We start from the raw sequence: 20,826 nt of genomic DNA, 5'->3' as shown, positions 1-20,826 counted from the left end.
GTGCAAACATTATAAGATCATATAGGAAAAGATCATATGCCAAGAAAGAGAAACATTATGGTAAACTGAGAAACAAACTACTAAAGAACACAGATTCTGCAATTTTTCTGCCTAGAAATTATTGGACTTCTAATTTAAGCTTCAACATGTAAAATGTTTTAAAATCACTACTTTCATTCTTCCATACTTTTATGCCCTTTAAGAAATAATAAAGATTTTTTTCAAATACATAGAAAATCATAGAAACTTGGATATACATAAATAAAAATATGTAGATGGAGTAAGAAAAGGGAAAAATAAATAAAATATTTTGTTTTGATTATTTTTAACATAAAGACAATTGGATATTTAATATAATAATAATATAAATGTAATGAATTATTATAGCATATGGGAAAGTGAAGTGATTGTTTAAAATGCCTTAAGAGATGAGTTGTAGGCAGTTGGGAATTATCTGTATAAGACAACTAACTACTGGCAAAATATACAGATTTATTGAAAGATAAACTTAGTAACAAATGTGCTTTGAAAATTCTAGAGTAATCAGTAAGAAGTTCTTTTCTTTTTTGTTTTGTGCTTAAAATGAAAATTCTTATTAAAAAAATCAAAACAAAAAAATTACACAACAAAACCAGCGAGAATTAATACCTGGGTGTTGGTATGGCAGGGTATATAAAGGGGGAATCCCCCACCCCGGCCACCCCTCTGTCACCAACCCAGGCAGGGGGAGGTTTTGCAACCCGGAGCAATGGCTTGAGTTCGGAGGATGGGGAGCCAGGTCCCGGCATTGCTGGTGATGAAGACGTGGCAAGGTGGCCAGGGCCATCTCTACAAATACAAGGTCCAGGCCCAGGTCCTCTCTCAGCTCACTGCCTGGCCCCCTACGTCAGCACAGGCTGTGGAGCAGGGCAGTCCATCTCGAGCCCAGGCCTTTGTCCAAAGAGTTGCTGCCTCTTCCCTCCTGTCCCTAGGAAGGTCCCCAGTTCTGTCTGGGAGGTCGAAGGGGGCAGGGCTGGCAGGGTTGCATGGTTGGTAGGAGGCAGAGAAAGCCGGGACATGGGGCCAGGGCTGTGTCCAAGTGGCATGGTGGTCATGGCGAGTAGGTGGCTGGGCTGCTCTGTTGGACCTGGGGCTGAGGCTGGGGCTACAGCTGCCTGGTGTGGGTGCCAGGCCACCCCCGACCCGTCCCCCACACCCCGGCTGTACACTCAGAAGGTCCAAGCCCCCTCCGAGTTCTGCATTTCCTGGATAAGAGGTGGCATGGAGCCTGGGATCTCCATCTTCAGGGTGATCACTCACTCGGCCCCCTTGGCACTGATGCTTCACAGGTCTGTGATCTTCATCAGCATCTTGGGGAACATGTGCGGATGGCTAGGCCTCCATTTCCGCACACAGAACTTAAGCGCCTCAAGCAGTGGTTCCTGCAGCATGTCTACCCTGTCTGGCTGCTCCAGGTCCTGCCGGTCTCCACAGATGAGGCAGATGAGCAGCCCAGTCTCAGCATCATCCATATCCAGGATCTGTAGCTGGTTGGCCAAGGCAAAGACCAGGTCTGTGAGGGAGCCAAAGCCACCGTTGTGCATCTGGGTCCGATTCAGGGTCAGCCCGTCCGAGAAGGTCATTGTGTCCTGCTCAGGTGTGTACCGCTTGCAAATCTGCAGGGTCAGGATGACCAGGTAGGCAGCCTTGAGGAAGGTGATCTGGTCGGCAATGGTGAGGGTGGTAAAACCTGGCAACTGCTTGTCGAACTCCACAGTCTTAATGATGCACTTGGTGGAGAGTTCACTGAACTTGTCCCAGAGACACACGCTATTCTGAGCTGTTGTTCGTAGTATATTTGCCCAGCTGGCAGAGGGCAGGGAAGGTTTTCTGGTGTGCTTTGCGCACCTTTTCGATGAGCTCCCCTACCTCCGGCGTCAAGGTGTAGCTCTCGGAGCACTCGCGCTTGGGCACCTCCTTCTTCTTGTTTCGGTGGTTCCTCACAGACTCCGTGGACATGCTCACTTCGAAGCACTTCTGCAGCCGACAGTACTGGCAGCAGTTCCGGGTCACCTTGTTGATGACAGTTCTTGTCCCGGTGACACGTGTACACCATGCTCGTCTGGATACTGCGGCGGAAGAAGCCCTTGCAGTCCTCACAGGCGCTGACCCCATAGTGGTAGCTTGAGGATTTGTCTTGACAGACAAAGCAAGGCTTGCAGATTCGAGGCAGAGGGGGTGGTGAGGGAGGGCTGGGCACTATCTCTTCGGAACTGCTGCTCTGGGTCTCGATGGTGGCTGGGAATGGTGTGCTGTATCCGCTAACTGGAAACTGATGCTGGAGAGTGGTCAGAGGACCTGGTTGGGAGAGTCCACCCAGCATAGGAGGGAAGAAGAAGGCGTAGGGAGGTGCCGGGTACCCATTCAGGTGCCCACCCCCCAGGTGTTGGGCAGGAGCTGCTGTTGCTGACTGTGCCAAGCAGCTGATCAGAAGGACAGGCAGACAGTCTGGCAGGGTGCTGTGGCGGACTTCACGCTGCCCCTCCTTGAGACATGGGGCCTGGCCCAGAGGGGGTTTGGGTGGTCAGCCCACACCCCTCTTCTGTCCTGAAGCTGCTGTCCAACGTCAACAAACCAATCTCAGCCTTCTGGAGCCCCCACCCAGGGGGCCAGGTGGTTTGGATATCCCAAGACTCAGTCCTTTGGTTCAACAGTTCTGTGAGCTGTCACTTTCCTGGGAAGGTTCAGAGCTGGGTCTTCAGGGTACCAAAAGGGATGCCACTCCTCCATGGGTCCCGGCTAGGCGGCTGGGGGGCCATGGCCGGTGGTGCTCGCAGCAGGGGGACACAACATGTCTGTAGAGTCAGCGGGCACGGCCTCTGTCCTAACCTGGTGCCTTGGCGCTGCTTGGCGTCAGTGTTGTGGGGTCCCGGGACAGGAGCCATCTGGGGGCCGCGGCTCAGGGGTGCAGCGCGAAGGCAGCGGCCATGGCGAATCACATGCAGAGGCTGAAACTTCAAGAAGTTCTTATAAATAAGTATAATTAATATACTGAAAGGGAAATAAATGATAATATATAAAATTCTCAAATAAAAGCACAGAAGCACAGACGACAAAAGAAAAACAACACAATCTAATAAGAAAAAAAAAAAACAGTGAGGAGGAATCCCACTACATTCATCACAAGTTTAAATATAAGTATGTAAATATGCCAATTAAATGACAGATATCACAGAATGCATTGTGTGTAAAATCTAAATAAAGGTAAAAAGTAAAGAATGTAAAAAAAAAAGTGTGATGCTACAGCAGCTAGTCAAGAAACCTATATTAATTTTAGTAAAGACATACATCATGAAAGATTATCAAGAAAAAAGACAAGTATTGCATAACTCACAAAGGAGTCATTTCTCCATGAAGATACAATAATCCTAAATATATATGCATCTAATAAGCAAGCATCAAGGCCATAAGAGGTATAAACTAGTAAAAAGGAAAGAAAAAATAGATCAATCTGTTACAGGTGGAACTTCAACATTCTTTTTTTCTGTAACTGATAAATCAATCAAGCTAAAATCAATAGAATATAGTTCATCTAACAACATTAGTAATCATTTGGAACTGACATGAGTAGACTACTGCATCCAACAATGGGAAAAATCATAGCTTTCTGGAGCTTCTTGGAATATATAAAATAATAGAGAACATTCTTATACTATATCGTATATAGTATTTCTCAAGCCAATACAGAATTACATTTGAAATAGTTAGTAAACATTTATTTAGAAAATAACCAAGTATGTGAACACTAGACAGCATATTTTTAAATAACACACAGATCAAGATAAATTTAAATGCATTTTAAAAGAAATGAAAATATAATTTACCGAAATTTGTGGGATACTAAAACCCATTCCTCAGTGGGAAATTCATATTAAAATCATGTGTGAGAAAAAACTAATGTTATAAAAGAAATCATCTAAGGTCCCAACTTAGTATACTAGAGAAAAATATAGTAAGACTGGTATCCTTATAAGAAAAGAAGAAATTGACACAAACACATGAGAAGATTCCTGCCTGTGAAGGGTGTGAATAGAATACTACATCAATCTACATACCAAGGAAACTCAGGAATTGTAGATCAACACCCGAAGTTAATATAAAGACATGAAATAGAATCCCCAGGGAAAGCATGGCCCTGCCAACACATTGCTTCAGACTCCAGAGCTATGACAGAAAAAAAGGTCTATTTTATCAACAGTTAGTGGTAATGAGTTGGAGTAGCTTTAAGAAACATAGAGATTCCTATGGAGATACAAATACTAATGTAATCTGGCAACCTGGGTGTGATTTGGGGAGAGAAACAGGATATAAGGTAATCTTAGGCTGTAGGAATAATATATGGACTTTCATTAATAAAAAGAATCAATATACTTTTGTTAATTTTAATAACTGTACCAAATTTTTATAAGCTATCAATTGTAGGTAAACAGGATATGGAACATATAAAAATAAGTTTATAACTCTAAAACTATTCTTAATGTTTAATCTTATTTATACATAAAAAATAAATTACCAGAAGTTAGGTATGGTGGTGCATGCCTGTAATCCCCAGTGACAGGAGGCTCAGGCAGGAAGATTGCAATCTTGAGGCCAGACTTAGCAACTTAGCAAGACTATGTCTCAAAATAAAACATAAAAATGGGGGTGGGGATATAGCTCAGTGATAAAGCACCCCTGGATACCATTCATAGTATCAATATAACAACAATTATAATAATAAATTACCAGTGCATATCTAAATATACACATATATGTAGAATAAAATAAAAAATAAAATAAAAAACTGACCCTAGACATTTGCTGCACACCAAGGTATTAGATGTTATTCCACAAGTTAAACAGGTTACAATGAAAAATATTACAGCAGAATAAAAGGGTAGCTTTGGAAATTAAAGAAATGTCTGGTAGAAATAACAAAGAAGTTAAATGATTCACTTCGGAATATTTCCTAGGATTTAGAGCTAAAAGATTTAAAAGAAAAGGCAAACATGTTTATTAATGCAGGGAGTTAATAGGTGATCCACAAAAAAAGAAGAAAGAAAATTAGTGGAATAAAAATTTCAAAGCAAAAAGAAAAGAGTATTTTCCAGAGAAAACAATACTTATTAGATGAAAGGACCTTCCAAAGGATAAGCAGGACAAATATGGTAGCAGAGGAAGGTGAGAGAGTTCATCTCAACTTACATACATCTTAAGACATAAAATCATTACAAGTAAACTTGTGGAGGCAGGTGGAAAAGAGAGAGGTCATAGAGAGGTTAAGATATATACTCACGAAGAGAAAAAACAGGACAATCCTGATCAAAATAAAAGCAATGGTGGAGACATCACAATATCTGATTTCAAATTATTACTAATGCAGCCATATTAATGAAAACTGCATGGTACCGGCTAAAAAATGTACATGCAGACCAATGGAGTAGGATAGAAGACAAAGGGAAAAGCCTACGCAGTCTTGGACATCTACTCCTTGACAAAAGTGCCAAAAGTATGCATTAAAGAAAAAGGAGCGTATTTAACAAGTGGCAGTGGAGAAACTGGACATCTGGGTGTAGAGGAATGAAACTAAATCACTCTCTCTCACTCTGTAAAAAGTAAAATCAAAATGGATTAGAGACATAAGACCAGAAATTTTGCAACTGTTACAAGAAAAAAAAAAAAAAAAGGCTAATGAATTCAATGTATAATCACAGGTGAAGATTTCCTGAACAGGATCCCTATAGCTCTGGAAATAAGAGAAAAAAATCAATAAATGGGATGACATCAAATTAAGAAGGTTTTTCATAGTACATGAAACAACAGAGTGAAGTGACAACTGGTAGAATAAGAAAGAAATCTTTGCCTGGCATTTGCCAACAGAGGACTAATATCCAGAATACGTAAAGGACTATAAAAGTTCACAATTTCAAAAAGAAATAACCCAATAAATGGGAAATGAACCAAACCAACAGTTAGGTGAAAAAAATATTCAACATCTTTATCATCTCACTACAGTTAGAATGTCAAGCATCAAGAACACATATACGAGTAAGAGCTATTGAAGTTGCAAGGGAAAACGAACTCTTAGACACTGTTGGTGGAAATGCAAATTAGTAGAGCCACAATAAAAAGCACTATAGAAGTTCCTCAAAAATTGAAAACAGAACCACCATATGATCGAGCTATACAATACCTCGATATTTATTGAGATAATTTAAAGTCAGCACACTTTAAAGCTACCTGCATAACCATGTTTATTACAGCACAGTTCACAATAACTTACTATGAAACCAGCTTAGTTGTATCTCAATAAATCCCTGGTTAAAGACAATGTTGTATATACATAGAATGAAGTTTAATCAGTCATAAAAAAGAATGAAATTAAGTCATTCACAGGAAAATAGATGAAATTGGTGGTGACAATTTTGATACTCAGAGAAAAATGTTGTCTCTTATGTGTAAAAAAAGGGAAACATAAGAAAAAATTGGGGGCATGGATACACCATAAAGGTACAAGACAACCAGCAAGGTAAGGGTAAGTGTTCAGGGGGAGGGAGGAGGAGAGTGCAGGTAAAATATTGAGGAGTGGATCTGATCAAATGAAGGGTTTTTTTTTTAAATGTATACACACTGGTAGCCTTGTTGTTGCACATGGGTTGATATGCTGCAACTGCAGATGGCTGTCCCCCTGATACATGCTGGTAGGATTGCAGTCATCCTGATGGCTGATCACCTGCCAGAAGTTGACATCCATCTGTCTCCCACACTGCCCAGCCTGCAGGCATATGATCTCCCTCCTGGTGGTGGGGGCTCAGGAAGTAAGAGGAACTGAAGAGCAGACATGCACAGTGTCTTCAATAAGTTTTATGTATTGATAAAAATTGCTTATTCACACGTGCTCCTTTTCTTCTTGTTTTTGGTGGGGTCCTTCTTTTTGCCCTTTCCTCTTTGGAACTGGAGATTGAACCCAGGGCTTGATGAATTCCAAGAAAGGGCTTTGGGCTGAACTACACCCAACCCATTCATTCACATGTTGATTAAGCTCTATAAATGAATCTACTCTAAATATTCCAAAAAAAAAAAAAAAAAAAAAAAAACTGACCAATAGCATTACTTCGTTTTCACGCTCAAATTAGCATAAAATTGGACCAATATCATTGGTCCCTTCTTTCAAGCCCTAATTAGCATAAGCTTGAACCAAAGGCAGTGAACCAAGGGCTATATTAACACCTAAACGTGTTGGGAATTTGGTATTCCAGTGGTGTAGTGCTGCTCTGCTTCGTGTTTTGCGGGGCGGGGGTGGGGACAAAGTTAATTCTTCATATTCTTCGTATTCGTAAAAAGAAATGGATGGTGAGCTGCTGGTGTCTGCTGTCTGCTGCAACACTTCAAGGCGTGGACCATCCTTACGACCTGCAACGTTTCTGGGTTACAGAGACATGCGGCTTGCTCAGACCCATACCTGCCTGCAGAAGCAGAGAACTGAATTTCATGGCAGAACTCTGTAACAAAGGTATTGTTATATGTTAGATAATTTGAATCTTCTTAAATTTCTGAATTTTAATTCCTGTTAGCTAATACTGTAACTCTTAATACAGTTTGCCCAATGCATTCGCATTTGACACTTTCTTCTTTTGACTCTCCTAATATTCTATCGGTGTTAGACTTTTCATTCTAATTCCCTTTACTGTCAGGTTTCTCTGTAGTTTCCAGTCAGGGACTCTGATTCTGGAAGCTGATGTGGTGTCTTGTCACAACTCATACTTAGAGCCAAGAGAACAATGGGCAAGCATTCCTTAAGTGTGTCGTCAGCGTCCCTGAGCTTGTTTCCTGCCTGGCCCTGCATTCCCAACACGTCTCCAGTCATGAAGAACTCGCCAAGTAGGCCTCCTTAGTTGGTGAAGGTGATTGCACATGAGGACAGGTTGGGAGTAGAGAAGGTGGAGACAAAATTGAGAAAGATGTTTTACTGTAAAAATTAGAGTGGACTTTTATTTTTAATATCACTGACACTTTAGGTAGTATCTTTTTTCATGAGGTAGATAATAGCTTTTTAAAAAAAAGTAAGTGTTCTGTTCTATATTTAATAGACATTATATAAAAGTTTAAAAGAGGATACTGTGATGTGAAAGTGAGATAATTTAAATAATTTGCAATCACCATTCAGATACACCTCTGTGTGTGTGCACTGCAGCTTACAGCATATTTGTATTTTGTTAATGCTAAGTAGGGTCAGCTACTTACTATGTTGGGATTAATTTTTATTTAATAAAATATGATGTACTACTACATTCATTTCTTAATAGAATTTTGGCCATGATTTACATTACAAGGATTTCTGATAATCAGGTGAGTCACTTCTTAATGTTTGAGTATTTAGCTTTTTTTTTTTTTTCTGGTAAAGAGAACATTTTTGTCTCAAAATATTTCTGTTTATTGCTGACTATGAAACCTTTTGTATCCCCATGGAATGTGTGCATCAAGAGAATAAGCTGGGGGGGCTATACGAGAAGCTCAGTAGCAGAGCATTTGCCCAGCACATGTATGGCTGTGGTTTGATCCCCAGCACCGCATTCAACAACACACAAAGCTCAAGAACAAAATACTTCCTTCAGTCCACATCTGGATGGATGTGGACCTTGGCCCTGTCACTGTCAGAGCTCCAACCCATTTGATCAGGTGCTTACTAGGCTTCTCATCCACAAGGATCACAGTGTATTGCTGTCTTTTATCTTCTGTATGTCAGATTCAATGTTCAGGGTAACCTTGATGGCAGCCTAGTGGCCCAGCTTGCTTCTCTGAGGACTCCACTGAGGATGTCAGCATTGCTTCTGGAGCTACAGCAGAGGGAATGGAAGACAGGTAACTTCTTTTTTGTGGCTCTGGTGGTTTTCAGCACTGCTTTGTTGGCCTTCACACTCTTCACTTTGAATTCCTTCTCTTTTGGTGTCACATTTGTGAAATTCCCAAAGGTAGTTTGTTAATCCAGAGATGGAGTGGACCCAGAGTCACCAACCCTCACTGTGCATCTCTTGGTTGTCAGTCTACCTGTTAACTCATAGGGAAATGGCTGCATGGGACTAGTTATTCTGTCCTGACAAGACAGTGTCCAGAAGAAGAAAGACCATTTTCTCCCTTAGCCCTTTCCTAGGAGAGAAGAATTTGTTTCCAGAACCTCTTTCTGCATGAGATTTCTATTTGTCTCATTAACCACAGTTTGGTCAAATGCCCACTCCTAAAATAATGGTGGAGAAAGTAAAAATACCCACTGCATCTTGGAGTGGGATGGCTCCCCCTGAGGCACCTGGCACTGTGGGGAAGGACTGTACAACCCTGGGGTCGTACTGCAAAGGAAAAAGGAGGGAAGGAATGTCAGCCCTTCTCTCAGATGGGGTGGGGATTGCATTGTGAGCATGCAGCGCACAGGTTGTCTACTGAAACAGACACTAAAGACCAGCACCATCATTATGAATTTGAAAGAACATGAGACCAGACTCTGGTTCACTTTTTTTTTATTTGCATAAGTTAAGCTATTCTTCCATCTCTGGGATAAAAACAACTTGGTCATGGTGTACAATCTTCTTAACATGCTGCTTTTAAATGCAATTTGCTAATATTAAGAATTTTTGCTTCTGAATGCATTAGAGATATTGGTTGGCACTTTTCTTTATTTCATGTGCTTTATCTGTTTTTGGTATGAGTGAAATACTGGCTTTATAGAATGAATTTAAAGTGTTCAGTCCCTTTCTTTTTCATGGAGTAATTTGAGGAGTATGAGAATTATTTCTTAAAAGGTCTGGAAGATTCAGATGAGAATCTCTCTGGTCTGATCTTTTCTTCACTGGAAGGCTTTTTGTTACTGCTTCTATTTAATTTCTAGTTACTGGTGCGCTAAAGTTTTCTGTGTCCTCCTTATTCAATTTTGGCAGGTCATATGTGTCCAGAAACTCTTCCATTTATTCTAGATTTTACAATTTGTTGAAGTGTTTAAGTTTCCACAATAGTTGCTAATGATCCTCTGGATTTCTCTGATGTCTGTGGTGATTTTTCTTCTCTAATTTTATTAACTTATGTCTTTTTCTTTTGGTTAGTTTGGCTTAGGACTTATCAATCTTGATTATCTTTTAGAAAAGTCAACTTTATTTCATTGATTCTTTATTCTCAAATACAGTGATTTTAAATCTAATAAAAAATTTTCACTTTTTACCCACCGGTTTTGGAGTATTTTTGTTGTTGTTGTCTCTCTTGTTTTTCAAGGGCCTTGAGATGCCTTGTTTTGTTTTTTTTGTTGTTGTTGTTTTTAAATTTTTTGATGTTTCTGATTTTCTTTATTTTCCTAGTCTTTTTTTTTTCTTGTAAACAAATGGGGTACATCTTGTTTCTTTGTACATGAAGTAGAGGCATACCATTTGTGTAATCATACATTTATATAGGGTAATGGTGTTTGATTCATTGTTATTTTTTCCTTCCCCTCACCCCTCCCACTCCTCTTTTCCCTCGATACAGTCCCTTCTTCCTCCATTCTTGCCTCCCTCCCACCCTACATTATGTATCATCATTCACTTATCAGTGAGATCATTTGTCCTTTGGTTTTTTGAGATTGGCTTATCTCATTTAGCATGATACTCTCCAATTTCATCCATTTTCTGGAAAATGTCATAATTTTATTATTCTTTATGGCCGAGTAATATTCCATTGTGTGTGCATGCATGTGTGTGTGTGTGTGTGTGTGTGTATATATATATATATAATATATATAGATATCACAGTTTCTTTATCCATTCATCAATTGAAGAGCATCTACGTTGGTTCCACAATCTGGCTATTGTGAATTGAGCAGCTATGAACATTGATGTGGCTGTATCACTGTAGTATGCTGATTTTAAGTCCTTTGGGTATAGGCCAAGGAGTGGGTAGCTGGGTCAAATGGTGGTTCCATTCCAAGTTTTCTAAGAAATCTCCACACTGCTTTCCAGAGTGGCTGCACTAATTTGCAACCCCACCAGCAAATGTCTGTTTTTCTTATGTATGTGCTTACAGCTATGTAAACTTTCCTGTTACAGCTGGCTTTAGAGTGTCCTAGAGGTTCTGGTATGTTGTATCTCTATTCTCATTTGATTCCAGGACCTTTTAAACTTTTCTCCTAATTTCTTTTATCACCTATTCATTATTCAAAAGTGTATTGTTCAATCTCTATTTGTTTATAATGTTTCTGTAGGTTTTTTGGGATTTAATTTTATTCCATTGTTATCAGAATTTTTGTAATGAATTACAACTTTAGTGTGTGTGTATGTGTGGTAAATATTGCTTTGCGACCTAAAACATGGTCTGATTTGGGGAAGCATGGAACAACTAAGAAGAAAGTATCTTCAAATATTGGCGAATGAAATATTGTATAGATGCATGTTAATTTCTTTTTAAAAATATTTTTTAGGTTTGAAGAGTCTTTACCAAGTTTTTGTGTGGATGACTATCTGTTGGTGAGTGGGGTGTGTTGTAATCACCTAATATTATTTTACTGAGATCTATCTGAGGCTTTAACCACAGTGTTGTCTGTTTTATGTAATTAGATTGACCAATGTTTGGCTCTTAAATATTTATTATTTATCATTTTGCTGGATTGTTCCCTGTATCAGTTTGAAGTGACCTTTCTGATCTCTTCTAATTAATTTTGGCTTGAATTCTGCTTTATTGGAAATGAAAATAGCTAGGTTTGTTGGTTGTCAGATTCTCTTCAAATGGTATATCAGTTTCTATCCTTTCACTTTCAACCTTTGTCTCTATTTACTTTTAAGGTGTGTCTCTTGGAAATAGCACAGTTAGTTCTTGTTTTTTAGTCCATTTTACTAGCCTACATCTTTTAATTGGAGAGTTGAGACCATTTACATTCAATGTTATTACAGAGAGATGTTTATTAAATTCTAGCCATTTTTATTTATTTCTTATAATTAATCTGGTCCTGTTTCTCATTTGCTTAGCTACTCTTCAAATAAGATTTTTTTTTTTTTTATTTGTGAGCTCTAGAGTTTTTAAAAATTTCTAATTCTGGAATGTCTTTGTAATTATTTTCTGAAGTAATGTCTTAGTAGTCATGAATTCTTTTAGTTTCTATTTATGTTAGAATGTTTTTATTTCTTTTCTGATTCTGAGGGATAGCTTTGCTGAATATACCAATCTTTTTTGACAGTTATTTTCTTTCGGGTTTTGGGACATATCATTCTAAGCACTCCTGGATTTTAGAGATCATGCTGAGAAGTCAGAAATAATTCTGATTGGCTTACCTCTAAATGTGGCATGACATTTTCCTCTTGAGGCTTTTAAAATTCTATTCTTTCTTTTTTGCTAGCCATTTTAGTTACAAGGCCTCATGGGAGAAGTTTTTTTTTTTTTTTTTTTTTTCTCTTTTGATCTTGTCTATTTGGGATTCTGTATTTAGATGTTCATCTCATTGTCAAGGTTTGGAAGTTTTTCTGTTATTATCTCCCTGACAAAGTTATCCTTGTCATTAGCTGTATCTCATAACCTACTTTAATTCCAATGATTCTTAAATTTGATCCCTTGATGTTGTTCCAGAATTCTTGTTATTTCTATCATGTTTATTTATTTTCTCTCCTTAAATAGTGTCTGAATGTTCAATGTTGGCACTTTGTCTTCCAGCTCTGAGTTTGTCTGCAGCATGGTATATTCTTACAATGAGACATTCAAATGAATATTTTATTTGATTTATTCCTTTATTTCCAAGATTTATGTTTGGTTCTTTTTCATTATGTGCAATTCTTTATTGAATTTCTCACCCATATTCTTTATTAATTTATAATCACAAATGTTTGATTCACTTTATTCTGTAGCCTGGGAAGTCCAAGTTCAAAACTCTAGCACATCTTGTCTGGTTAGGTGGCACCTTCTCAGTGTGTCCTCACATTATGAAAGGGAGAGCGTGTCTCTAGGGTCTCTATTAAAGGGCCTTAGCTACATTTCTGAAGTCCCTGCTCTTAAGACTTAATCCCCTCTCAAAGCCTCTACCTCCCAAGGTTCCCACCTGGGGGTGTAGGATTTCAGCATATGAATCTTTCAGTGGGGGACCCAGACTTCCAGGCTATAATAGAATCTTCATTCATCTAAGATGAATTTAATGCCTGCCATGGGAGAGGCCCTGATCCAGGTGTTAAAGGACACTGGTGGCCAGGGTAGGGTGCCTCATGGTGGCATGTGAGGGACTAGTAGCAAGGATAACAGAGCCAGCCACAGTGCATGTGGTTGTGTTGCAGTGCCTGTCATGGAACTCTGTTGGCCACATGTTCCTTTCTCACTGATTGTTGCCATCACACCAGATGAACTTCTGACAGTCACTCAGAGTAGAGGAATGAGTTTGGAGGCCAACCCATAGAATACCCATTTATCATCACTGGCCAGCTAGCATGCATCCTTTAATTCACTATTATTCTCCTTATTCTTCCAACTGTCAGCTTAGTTGAAAATAAGCTCCTTAAATTAAGAGCCCTAATATAATTATTACCTTGATCTTTTAACCAAAAAATGAAGTCTTAAACCTTCTTAGAGCAAAATTCAGAGAAGAAATGACAAATTCCACCTTCAGCTGCCAAAGCTGATATTACTAACTTAACTATTCCCTACAATAACACTCAACCAGTTCCTCAAACTTGACTTCTGTGTCACTATTAATTACTCTACTATTTATAAAACTACCTCTATGCTTTCTTGGACATGGTAATGCATATCCCTAAAAACTTTTAATGAGTACCTAGTACATTCTATATTTAATCAACATTAAAACCCATCCCCATATAAGTAAGCACATCAATACTCACATAGTACATAAAAAATCATATTAATTATCCCACATAGCTAATTCTTTGAGGATATCAATATTCTTCACTGACACAAATTCTAGTACTGCATAGCATGTCCAACTCATTGGTGGTACATACCCCATTTCATTCGTAGCACTTTCACAGTCCAAGTGGATATCCCCTTCCAATGGAGGTCTCTTAGTCTACCATCCTCCATGAAACAATCAACTGGCCCAAGATGTGTCCCTCTTGTTGCTCTGATCCCATGAAACTTGGGGGAAGCTAGCCTGAAACTTTATCTGACATCTGGTTCCCACCTCAGGGCCATAACTTGTAACTCACTCACAAGTTCCCCTTAAATCATAATGGACTAGTGTCATATTTGCCTGTGATCCAACATAACTGCACTCTCATGCCTTTAGTGGTTTATATTTTTTAGGTATGCTTCTACTCACCATTGGCTGTCAGAGGGCCCAACGCAGTCAATTCAATTGTAGCTGGATCTATTAGTCAGTATTCTCATCTAGCATATTAACCATAGGGTGTTAATATATTTATGCTTGATGGACAAAAAAAAAAAAAAAAAAAAAAAAACAATACAGAATTTCACAAGAACCCTTCATATTACCTACATAATGTTTGGCCCCTTTATCTCTTAACTCTAGATAATGTTGATCTTACATGATCTAAAATTTGTTAACTCTTATCCCATTGTATCCATATTAATATATTAAAATTTAATCTTTTTAATGCTAAAGTCCCACTAACAAACACAAGCAATTAGAAATCTTCCTATACCCTTACTAATTAACATAATACTTACATAACACTTGATTTTGCACATTCTATATAAGATGTGTCTATTTCAAGTCAACATGCAGTTATATAAATTTGTAATCAGTTGATGTAGCTTAAACATAGCAAAGTACTGAAAATGCTTAACTAATATTTATACTTCATAAACACAAAGGTTTGGTCCTGGCCTTTTTATTATAGTAAACTTACACATGAAAGCATCTCTACCCCTGTGAGAATGCCCTGTATATCAAGATATGATCAAATGGTGCAGGTATTAAGTTCACTAATAATAAATAGCTCACAAGGCTTTCCTCAACCACACCCCAGTGATTGCTAACACACACAGGAATGATTAAAATTACCATATAAATGAAAATTAGACTAAGTTATACTAAACAGGACTGGTAAATTTTGTGCTGCCACTGCAGTCATATAATTAACTCTAGTTAATATAATGTGGTGTAAAGTGTGATTAAGATAATCATTGAATAAGACTAAGCTCTAAGCTATAGAAAGTCTTAGTCATAATAAAAGTAACATATGAAAGTAGTCTTAAAAGTCTTGAATTCATGATAGTTAAGACCCAAACTGGGATTAGATACCCCACTGTGCTTAACCCTAAACATAAATATTCAGTTAACTATTTGCCAGAGTACTACTAGCAAGTGCTTAAACCTCAAAGGACTTGGCAGTGCTTTATATCCCTCTAGAGGATACTGTTCTGTAGTCGATAAACCCTGATAAACCTTACCACCTTTTGCAGTATCAACCTATATACCACCATCTTCCGCAAATCCTAACAAGGCCTTTCAGCAAGCACAAGAATTATAAATAAACATGTTAGGTCAGGGTGTAATCTATAAGGTGAAAAGAAATGGACTACATTTTCTATTTTCTAGAATAGCATTCACGATAGTTTTAAGAGTTTTATGAACTCTTAAAGCCTAAGGCAAATTTAGTAGTAAGCTAAGAACAGAGAGTTTAGCTGAATGGGGTGTCTCTCCATCAATACAGTTTTATGTATTGATAGAATTTGTTTATTCACATTTTTTTTCTTACTGTTTTTTGGTAGGGTTCTCTTTTTTTCCTCTTGTCTTTTTTTGGAGCTGGGGATTGATGCCAGAGTTTGGCCAATGTGAAGCAAATGCTTTGCCATTGAGCTATATCCCAGCACATTCACTCACATGTCCATTAAGGTTGGAATATTTTCAGTTTGGGGCTGCTATGCATAAATCTATAAGTATTAAAAAAAAGAAGAAGAAGAATGACCAATAGCAGTTAGTATGGTTTCAAGTCCTAATTAGTGTGAATTTGGACCAATAGTAGTGAACCAAGTGCTATATAAACCCCTAGAGGAGCAACCTGATGGAGAAAATGTGCTATGGCACCTGGTGCTCCAGTGCAAGAGTTCTGTTCTGCAGAGTAAATTTTTCAACTTCATGAGACAAGAATTCAGAAGGAAGGAGAAATGGATGTGCAGCTCTTGATGGGTGGACTGACATTAGGAGATGAAGGAGATGCAACACTTCTTTGGACTGCAGAGGCCTGCAACTTGTGTGGACCCTCACCTGTCGGCAGAAGCAGCAAACTGAGTTTCATCTCAGAACTCCAGTTTCAAAAGTATTGGTATGTTAGATGATTGGTAACTATTTTTAAATTTCTCAGTTTTAATTCTTGTTAGTGAAAATTCTGATATGTTTATGCTGAGATGAAAAAGTTCAGTAAAGTTTTATGCCATAAGGATTAAAGGAGGTGTGTTTGTGGAGTGCTCTCCCTCATGGATGTAAGTTAGAAGAATAAGGTGAATCTATTCTTTAGGGGATAAAGAAGAATAAATGAGATTAGATGGAAAAAATAGAGGATATGCTTAACTCAGTGTTTATTGTTATTTTGGTTATTTTTATTTCCAGCTGTATTGTCTTTTATCAAAAAGTATGGCCATTTACTCTCAAGCTATCCTATTTGTGTTGCTCTTTTAATTTACTTGAGAAACAGTCCAAAGAATGAAACATGGCAAGAGTAAAAATTGACATTTTTTGTTTCCACAGAACTGTTCACTATGAAACAGTGTTGTCTCTGTCCATGCATGGTCCCTTTGAAGACTAGCTAATAGTTTCATAAGTAGATCGTCTCAACCCAGACCCAGTCTCCTGTGCAATAAGAAACAGTCTGAATGGCAGGACAAGAGGTATATCTGGTGGTCACTGTCTTTATTAACAGAGAGCTCAAAGCTGAGTAAGAAATCTAGATTGTAATAAAAGTCACAAATATTCATTATATTAATAAGAATTGATAAAGACATACACAGGTCTGGTAAGTTCAAAGACTTTCTGAAGATTGCCTTTAAGTTCCTTTAAATACAGTATTGATAAATGTGTGGTGTTAAGCTATATTAAACAGAAATGAAATAACGGAATTTTTTCAATAATTAGAACGTTCAGTTCTTTGAAAAACATTGAAGTTTTAAAAAATTTAACATATATATTTTTTAGTTGTTGGTGGGCACTGTACCTTTATTTTATTTTTATGTGGTGCTGAGGATCAAACAGGTCCTCAAGGGTACTATAAGTCTAGTGCTCTACCATTGAGCCACATCCCCAGCCCCTCAAGTTTTTAAGGTATGTTACACTATAAAGAAATAACTGAGGATTACAGTCCCATGGTGAGAGTGAGGCAGTATCTTCCTCCAGTTGTTGCCTTTATACATTTTTTTCTGTGCGATTTGAGCCTATGTAATGAAAATAATTAAAATAGTTCAGTGGTCTTCAATTGGCTTTGGTTAGATATTCCACATTGTGATTTTGTAAACGTGTACATCTTTTGAACATGAAAGGTTGATAGGAATTTTTCTGTGTTTAATTTAGATAGGTTCATGGAAGATAACTGTCAGTGTTCTAAAGGGGTGACATTTTAAAATGGTACCACCACTCCTTTCAAAGTATCCAATTGAAAATGCTGTTGTGATTTAATTCTCACCTAAATTTATTTTTAAAATATTTGACTGTATCTTGTTTGACAGTTAAAAAAAGAAAAAAAAAAAACATATGTGTATGATTCCTCTTTCTCATTTCAGTTACCCTCTAGTTATAGAATTTTAACCCAAGGTAGTATATTTTTGTGACTGGAAGATTATTCCTTTTCAACTTACTTCTTTGCAACAAAATGTTTATATACATTTATATATTTTGTATTAGTTTCTAATTTGAAGAAATTTTTCTTTTAGTATTATTAATGATTATAATGGTGTTTCATTGAATATGAATAAGAAGTTGATCAAATCTACCTAAATATTAAAACTTGACAAATATTGAATTTAAAGGTAAAATTTTGTTGGGTACACTTTTTTTTTTAACATTTTACATTCTTTAATTAAGCACATAAGACTGTACTACTTAATATGTTTTTCTATGAACTTTTTGTGAAATTCAGATAGCAGGGTATCATTTATAAATCTTTTGTCTTTCTTTTGGTCATCTACACCTTTTGAGCAGTTCTTGAACCCAACATCAACAGCCCACCTTCTTTTAACTTTGAAGTTGGCCTGAAGCTGGGATGGGCCAGTGAGATTAAGAAGAGGGTTTCCACTCAGAATGTTCTACATATGAATTCTCTCTTCAGCTTTTTGTTCCTGTTCCTTCCTAGCCTGCTTCTCTGCCCTTTTCAAAATTTTTTTTCCAGTTTTGCAAGAAATGCAGTAACATCATCATCACTCTCCTTCAAAATCTTCATCTTCCTCATCTGTTAGAAGATCATCTGCATCGAGGTTGGCAGCAGGAATCTGGTCTAATGAAGGCTTCTTTGACTCTCAAGAAGAGGTTGTATGTTATAAGAATGGGTGATCCCTGTTTTTTTTCCCTTGCAGCAGCTCTCTCTCTTTCTTCCAACTTCCTCCTGAAGTCAGGTTAGGAACCTCTTTAGGGATATCTTGAGTAGTCTGTCTGTATTTTTTCTTTGTATGAGTGGGAAGATCTCTGCTTGAATAGTGCTTTGAAAGTTGGCTCAAATCACCTTCCCCTTTTCCTCTTCCACCTTGTGCAGGTTCATAAGTTGGCCTTGACTGATGTTGTCATCTTTTATGACAAGATAAAAGTGCTCTCTTGATTTTCATAAAGGGTAAAGGCTATGTCCAGAGAGGGAGAAACAGGGTTTCCTGTTGCTGAGTGCCTCCACATCCCCACATCTCTTGATTCAGTATCCCGGGAGTGCATCCTTGTACTGTCACCAGGGACTCACTGTCTTTGCACCAGTGCGGGATTTGGTGTTGGAAGGACCCAGGCCCACTTAAGCTATAGCCAAAGCTCCTTTCACGCTGCTTTCTTCATGGCGTCCTGAGAGTTCCCGAGCTTCTCCACCCACCACCTACTCTGACCAGGCTTTCCTTTCCAGTCCCACCCACCTAAGAAAGACAAGGTGTTGTCCTCCTGCAACTCACTTTGTCTGATGTACTAACCTCCAGAAATCATACAGACACCCTTGCTACTCTTCGTCTCCAGAATCCTCTTCTCTTAACATATATATATATTTTTTTTTCAACCAGTGGAAAAGGAAGAGACAGATTGAAGCAGATAGAGTAAACTTAGTTTTTACAAAATTTCACAATTTTTCAGAAAATTTAGGGAAAGGCACGTTAAGTATATAGGTATATTTCCTTTTCCTTGTGTGTTATAATGATGGCAGCTTAGTTATTTATGTGTACACTTGTATTCAAGTATAGTACAACCCACACATTGTAATTTCTGCTGCTCCTGTGATGCTGTTGGACCTAGTTCTGATTGCTTTCTTAGGTGGAGTGGGAGCCACATAAGATAGAGCCAACCGTCTGACTGTGCCACATCACAACTTGAAAATACTTAAGGCTCATGGAAGACAAAAGCCTTCTACACATGGACAAGAAAAGGCAGGTGTAAAAGCAAATATTTACCTTCTAGTCTTCCAAGGTAAGAAGGAAAATAAAATTTTGGATTACCTGTAAATTTCACATTTTCTTTGATGTTAGAAATGCAAAAAGAATGAAGGCTGACAGGTTTTACATGTGTTTCTAAGTTCCCAATTGCTCTTTCATCCATTATTCACTGTTAACAGCAATTTCCTGAGCTACTGAAACCTACCCAGAAGTTTCTCTGGTGTATATAGTTGTTTTGTTACTTGCATACCCCACACCCATCAGGCTCCCGCTTGGTTTCCCAGGCATCTGCAATGACAGTTATCACAACCGTTGTCACATTGCATAACATGAAGATGAAGCATAGTAGAATTTTTCTCTAATGTACATTATTTCTCTAATTTTCTATATAGGCCTTTCTTAGTTCCTTTGAATCATTTTATGGTAATAGCATGTTTATGTCTACAATGAAAGTGGTTGAATTTGGCATAATGATAGGAATGGTATTGGACTGCTGGTTAGCTTCTTAGATAAAACTTCATGCTCCTATTACAACTAAGGATTTGCCTTTGTATTTGTGAGATTAGTTTGCACCCATCTGGGCACTGGTATCTTCAGAATGCTGTCCAGCTCCTCCACCTGCCTTTTTAACTTACTTCTGTTGAACTACTAGAAAACTCAGGATTCCATCCCCCTTCTGCATGTTTTGAATTATGCCTGAATTCAAGTTGCAACTATGATAGTAGAGTTACAAGATAAGGAAAAGATAAAAGTCCTATGTATGATATATTAAGTCAAAGTTTGGGTTGGTAGGATTCTTTCTAGTCCCTGAAATGTTTCTTGTAAGATTTTTTATTAGATTTTATATTTCTACTTGCCCTCTTTGTAGAGATCTGCATTTTAGGTAATTGTTTTCTAAGTATTTTGTAAGAATAAATAAATGTGAGTTTTTCCAAGTTTAATTAATTCCATTTTATCTTAAAATTCTATCTTTTCATGGCATAGGGTTGATAGGAAAAGTCTAAATATTTATTGAAGTTTGGGGCTCTTCCATGGAACATATGTTTGCACTTGTTTGTAGATGGCACTGACCATTTTATTTGTACATTAATCTGTGTGGTACAAAAGTCTCCTATGAGTCCAGACAAGAGAAAACATTAATTTTTCTGAGTAGGAAAAGGTGTTTCACTAAACTTTTCATAATATATTTCATGTTAATATTAAACTTACAAGAAAATGTCATGTTAATAACTGTAACAAACAAGGATTTGGTCATTTGATAGCTTAAATCCAATATATATATATTACTCTTTTAAT

At 37.8% G+C, this 20,826-nt stretch overlaps 2 pseudogenes across 2 annotated transcripts; both read right to left on the bottom strand.

Moving 5' to 3' along the window:
- Positions 1-582: 582 nt before the first annotated feature.
- Positions 583-2,395, bottom strand: LOC306641522 (retinoic acid receptor alpha-like; annotated as a pseudogene). Its single transcript has one exon. The product of its transcript is annotated as a retinoic acid receptor alpha-like (transcript).
- Positions 2,396-2,723: 328 nt separating this feature from the next.
- Positions 2,724-19,861, bottom strand: LOC306641366 (spliceosome-associated protein CWC15 homolog; annotated as a pseudogene). The gene is made up of 3 exons: positions 19,781-19,861; positions 18,017-18,684; positions 2,724-3,030 (listed from the first exon to the last, which is right to left on the bottom strand). The product of its transcript is annotated as a spliceosome-associated protein CWC15 homolog (transcript).
- Positions 19,862-20,826: the final 965 nt, after the last annotated feature.

This window comes from Sciurus vulgaris (genome assembly GCF_902686455.1).
Source record: "Sciurus vulgaris genome assembly, chromosome: 12".
NCBI classification, from domain to species: Eukaryota; Metazoa; Chordata; class Mammalia; order Rodentia; family Sciuridae; genus Sciurus; species Sciurus vulgaris.
Note: the sequence above shows the minus strand (reverse complement) of the source record. Positions and strands in the feature narration are given on the sequence as shown.